Here is a 6000-nt window from a genome sequence, read left to right on the forward strand (position 1 = left end):
AAATGGAGTGTGGTATATACATACAACAGAATATAATTCAGCCAGAGTTACTGTTATTCAGCCGTAAATTACTGTTATTTTAAGCCATTAGGTTTGGGAAAGGTAACAGATAACTGATAGGGTTTTTCAGGTAATTGGGGTAATAAGAACTATCAATTCCTACATGGTTTCTATGTGCCGTGTACTACATGAAGCACTTTGCATGCACTATGCTTTGATTTTCACAGGAACCCTCAGTTGAAGTATTACTATCGACCCCATTTTACAAATGGGAAAACTGAGAGATTAAACAATTTGCCCAATTTAACCCAGATGATTTGATTCCAGAGCTCATGCCTTATCTACTCATTGTACACAATCCAGCCCTAAACCAGAGGCCTGCTCCAGTAGCTGGAAGGGCAGGAGCCCACAGCAGCCTGTGGCTTTGCTGTGAAAGAAATACTGCTCTCCGTTTTCTATACAATTCCTAATGAATATGACCAGGAGAAATGATCGACAGATATTAAAGCTGATAGTGGTTTAAAATCTGGACAATGTGAAATTCTAATCTGTGAAGCCTGATTTGGGAATAACCGAACGTTGTAGAAATAACGTCTGCAACATAAAAATTCAAGGGCAGAAGCTACAATCCTAGTATTTGATATAAACAAAGCACCCTGATCAATGGCCAAAGTTTTATTGTAAAATTTGCATGGGAAAGAAGTAATCCCAATGAAAATAACTCCTGTGAAATTCAATACCAATAAAAGTGGAAAGAATTGTAAAGGATTTAACTGGGCTATTTAAAAAAATTGATTAAGGAATTAAATTGACTTAATGGAGTTTGTTCAGGAAAGTACTTTCAGTACAAAATGTATCCATGACGATATAATTGTGGTTTAAATGGTAGTACTCATAGGAGTCAAAATATCCTCAGGACGGAACATCTTTCTGAGTCATAACATCTTATGATTTTATTTTTTAGTACAGTTGGCACATGATGTTAAAATATATTTTATCTTTCTTAATGATTCTTTGAAGAGTGTAAAATGCTGTTAGGGCACCCTCAATAAAGCTATTTTTAAAGAAAAGATTAAAAAAATAAAATAAAATCCTATTAAGGTACAAATGTAAGTCACTCTGGGATGCCAAGACAGATTTCTAAGGCCCTTTGGAAAACAAGTGCATTGGGATATAGTCAGGCCCCCAGATACTGGGGTTACTTACAATGCAAGGTGAGGCAGTGAAGACTTCCCTGGGGAGTCAGGAATTCACCCCAGTGAAGAGGAAGGTCAAGCACTGGTGTCCCTCTTGAGACACAGGTTCTGGGCAGGGAGGGGAGTGGCACAGAGAGAAGCCACTTGAGTAACCTTGTGGCCCAATATTTAGGGAACGTAGCATGAATTTCTCCGTAAGAGGGAGCCTTAATCCTTAAGAGAGAAGAAAGGGCAGCATCTCTCTGGGGTGTGGTCATCTCAGGTAACCATGGAACCTGGAAGAGCAGCAATGTGAACCCAGCAGCAAAATCCAGCTAGGAGCCACCATATTGGGAGCAGGAGCTACTTGGTATTCACTAGAAAGAGATTTGGGGCTGGCTGGGGTAGTGTGGGGATGTGGGGAAGAAGTGCAGCGCTGTTTATACAAGAATCCCTGCATCTAGGCCTACAAGCTTTTCAGGTTTCGTAAAAATATTTATCAGCTATAAATATATTCAGAAAATTTCAAAGCTAAAATGAGCAAATGAAGAAATGTATATAAAATGTGACATTAGGTCATCTAATAATGGATTACATGTAGTTCTCATATAGTTACAATAAATATGAAGTTTGGATCACAAAAATAATTTATTCTTCATACACTCAAATTTTTGAAAATAAACATCCTTTCAAAAAGTTACAGCAAAATAATATGTAATATAAATAACAATATTTATATATTTAAACTATATATGTGACTCACTTTCTCCTCTTTTTTTATCTATCTATCCATGAAAGCTGTGGGTATGTTTTAATGTATCTTACATGATTTAGGGGGAGTCTAGGGCCTACAAAGGTCTTCATATGACATGAGGGGGTGGAGGCATGACTTGAAGGTGAGGTAAGGGTTGTTAGCCTGTTCACAAAATTGAGTAAGGTCTGGAACCAGTGACCTTGTTAATTAGCCCCAGAACTTGATTTTTCTCGAGGCTGGTATGGCCCAGGAAACAGGAATTGTATACAATATTCTCAGAATTTACGCAGAAAAAGTACTGAGTAGACAGGGAACAAATAGATCTAGGTTTAAGATTAAGAAGGTAGATTGTGGTTCAGTGATGTACTAGGTGCCAAGTGGGGTTAAAAATAAAATCCCGGGGCGCCTGTGTGGCTCAGTCATTAAGCTTTTGCCTTCGGCTCAGGTCATGGTCCCAGGATCCTGGGATGGAGCCCCATGTCGTGCTCCCTGCTCAGTGGGAAGCCTTCTTCTCCCTCTCCCACTCCCCCTGCTTGTGTTCCCTCTCTTGCTGAGTCTCTCTCTGTCAAATAAATAAATAAAACCTGAAAAAATAAAATAAAATAAAATCCCAAACCACAGCTTGGGGCCATCATGTGAATGGAGCCCTTTGGGATTGTACAAGATGGCAGACCCACCACATCCTTTGGATTCACAGAAACATGGAGAGCGGGTTAGAACTGTAGAGACTGATCATCCTGCATTCCATTCAATGGGATCCTACTCAAGATACAATGGATGTGTAGTCATCACAAGGAAAAGGAAAAAGATATTCTCTGCAGAGAGGAAACTCCCAGGCTGAGCCCTAAACAAACCAGCACGTTGAATTCCTTCCTTGCAGGACTGGGGCCTGGAGCTTTGGGGATGACACAGTTCTCTCTCTGTTCCTACAGAAGCTGAATAGGTCTGGGCAGCTGGCCGTGGGCTGAGCAGACAGATTGAAATGCAGGGAGCACTAATTTGTTAGGAATCCCTGAGGCCCCTACTGTCACTGGCCATTACTTACATCCCAGAATCTTTCTTTACAAGGGACCTCTCATTCACGAACACATCCATAAACTTAATGCCTTTGTTTTTTTAAGGGGAGAGAGCGTAAGTCAAGGGCTATTGCAGCAGATCCTGGCTCTCTGAGCACCGCACACCGTCACTGTTCATCTTGCTGAATACCAGCAGGTTGGGCTCTGCAGAGAAAACAATTAACGAGGGCAACTTCACTTTTGGAGAGAACTTGAAAGCTCTCCTGATTCCCAGCCTCAGTGCTGATTCCCTTGAAACTGGAACCTCTCCTTTTGATGCTTTAGAAACCAAATGGATAACGGAAACACTTCCCTGGTGGATGTTGAGAAATGGATCCTTCACAAACACCCACCTTCCCAAATTCAAGGCAAGCTTGGATGGAATGCATTTGGCCAGTGTGTTTTTACGAGTAATCCTGCAGCCACTCAAAGGGCACTGGTGGGAATTTGAATAAAAGGTCTTCATCCTCTCTATTTTTGCACCAAGTAACCATTCCTGCTCATTCTAACCTTTCCCACCCCTCTGCCTCTGTTCCTCCTGATTTAGAATCCTAGAATATCAGATCTGACAGGAACATAAAATTGCCATATCTTACCCCTTATTTTTTCCCCCCTGGGAAAACAGGGCCCAAAAGGATGAACAAAATAGCCAATAGTTATTCAGCTTAGCATCACAGCTGTGGCTAAGTTGGGTCCCTTGAAGGCAGGGCCATTCCCAAAAGGACTCAAGATTTGTGCCTTTTTTCACTTAATGAAATTGGGCGAAGACCCTTTGATGACACACTCCAGTGAACTCCAGACTTCAATGTGGAAATGTGGGCATGAGCTCTACACTAACCTCATGGATACAGATTGACTAGGGCCAAGCTCCAGTGGACACACAAACCTTGCTTTGTGGACCAAACATCATGCTGAAAGTTGTATATCACAATTTTTTTGGTTAACAACTACATTTTACGAGCACAAAGACACCTGGCAGGTTTAAGGAAATAGAAAGGAATCCTTTAGTAAAGTAAGTTAGCATTTCTTTCTTTCTTTCTTTCTTTCTTTCTTCCTTTCTTTCTTTCTTTCTTTCTTTCTTTTTTTTTTTCAGTTAGTGTTTCTTAACTTGCCTTTATGAGAAATCTGGATTTTCACAGTTCATGAGAATCTCTGTATTTGGGTATTTTCTTAGATCTGAATCAAGTAGCCTCTCTGTGTCTTTGTTTTCTCACCAATAACGAATCTTGATGTTCCTCGGCATCCCCTGACAGGACAACTGTGAGGTTTGAACTTGCTCGGCTCTCAAGGAGATGTTAGTCCCGTTGCCTTAGTCCCAATATTGCCACCAGCTTCCATCCTGCCCATAGCCTCGCGCTGAGGTTGGCTGGAACGCTCATATTCTGAAGCAGTGAGGCTGGGTTGGGGTGTGCAAGAGGGCCTGGCTAGTAATTCTCATGGTTGAGAAACTACTCACAGTTAAAAGAAGCCCAAACAGAGGGTGTGACAATCTCAATTCAACCTAATTTGTGTCTGGAGCACCTACTGTGTACCAGGGCTGTATTGTGCCCAGGGAATGGAGAGCTTGGTGGCCAGTCCTTGCCCTCATGGGGTGGGGATGGGGGAGCAAGGGCCCCTAAGGGAGCACCCCTGTCACAGCCCTGCCTGAAGACAATAAAGAGGAACTCTCCACCTTCTAAGTTCGGTCCATCAACGGGCACAGAGCTGATTACCAACCAATGTATTTTTGTTGTGTTGAGGTGGGCCCCATAGAGTTCGTCAAACCCACCTTGAAGAGCAGGGGAGGCAAGAGACACACAGAAGAGAGGTGTGGGAAGTCACAAGGACTCGAAGCTGGCATGTTGTCACATTGACATCAATACCCTTCTTCGGGAGAGTTCTGATCAAGGTTTCACTTTGCAGAGAAATGCCTTCCCAGTTTTCCTCTAGCACTAGAAGCGGGAGGTTCCGAAGGTGAGCTCGGGCCTTCACATCCCTCCCTTTGGTGCCCACAACACCAGTAACTGTGATGAATTACACCTGGCCCTGGCAACAGTCTCATTTTTTAGAAAAGCCAATCTGGAACACTTGCCATGCTTAAAAGGAGCATTGACAGATAAGCAGCCTTCAGGATGGCATTTCCAAAAATCCATCTCTAACAAGGCATAGCTAACAATATGTGGATGGCGATTATTCCAGCAGCCAGTCCCAAGGTGCTGGAATCAGTTGCATGTGAAATTTGCTTTGACAAACCATCCCTGATTATGTAAGCCTGCTGCTGGGCTCCAGACCGAGGAGCTTCCACTATTGACCGAAGCTTCTGGTCAACTCTTCCTGCAAATGGCAGAATATAGATTGAAGCCATTGTCAGGTCATCAGGTACACACCATTTCCTGGGACTGCAATCAGAGAAACAAGGTGTTGAAAAGTGGGAAGCTTAGGGGGCTGGGAGATACAGGGCCGACCACCGTTGCTTCCCCAGGGAGAAGCCAGTTGCTGCTTCTATGAGAGACCAAGAGAGGGGGATGTGTGGGGATGTATAGAAATCCAGGTGGCAGTGGGCGTGGGTCCAGGGTTTCTGAGAACCCTCAGCTCAGGGCTTTGTCTCCCAGCATGTGCCCAGTTTCCCCGGTTTCAACAGGTAGGAAATCATACCTGCCCTGGAAATTCTGAAACCTCAGGCTTCTTACAGTTTATCTGACATTATCTGCTGTGTTTAGAAAGCCACATGTGGGTTGGGACTTGATGCGTTCAGTTTCCTAATGTGTCAAAAAATGTGACACAAAATGCATGACAAAAAAATGTGTCAACATTTTTCCAGGAAAGAGGGCCTGGGGCAAGTGGGTGGTTTACTTGGATTCAAGACAGTAAAGTCTTTCTTAAAAGAACTCGTAACTATCATATAATCTCGATCTGCTAGAAACAGACAACAGAAATAAAAGTGGCTGCAGTCACATAGAGGTTTATTTTCTCTAGTATAAAATAAGACGAGATACCTAGATTAAGTTCATAGTTCATCTATAGGCCTCCAGCTTCC

Source organism: Mirounga angustirostris, unplaced genomic scaffold, assembly GCF_029215605.1.
Source record: "Mirounga angustirostris isolate CCGP_5_RB_7025 unplaced genomic scaffold, mMirAng1.0.hap1 SCAF_4, whole genome shotgun sequence".
Lineage (NCBI taxonomy): Eukaryota > Metazoa > Chordata > Mammalia > Carnivora > Phocidae > Mirounga > Mirounga angustirostris.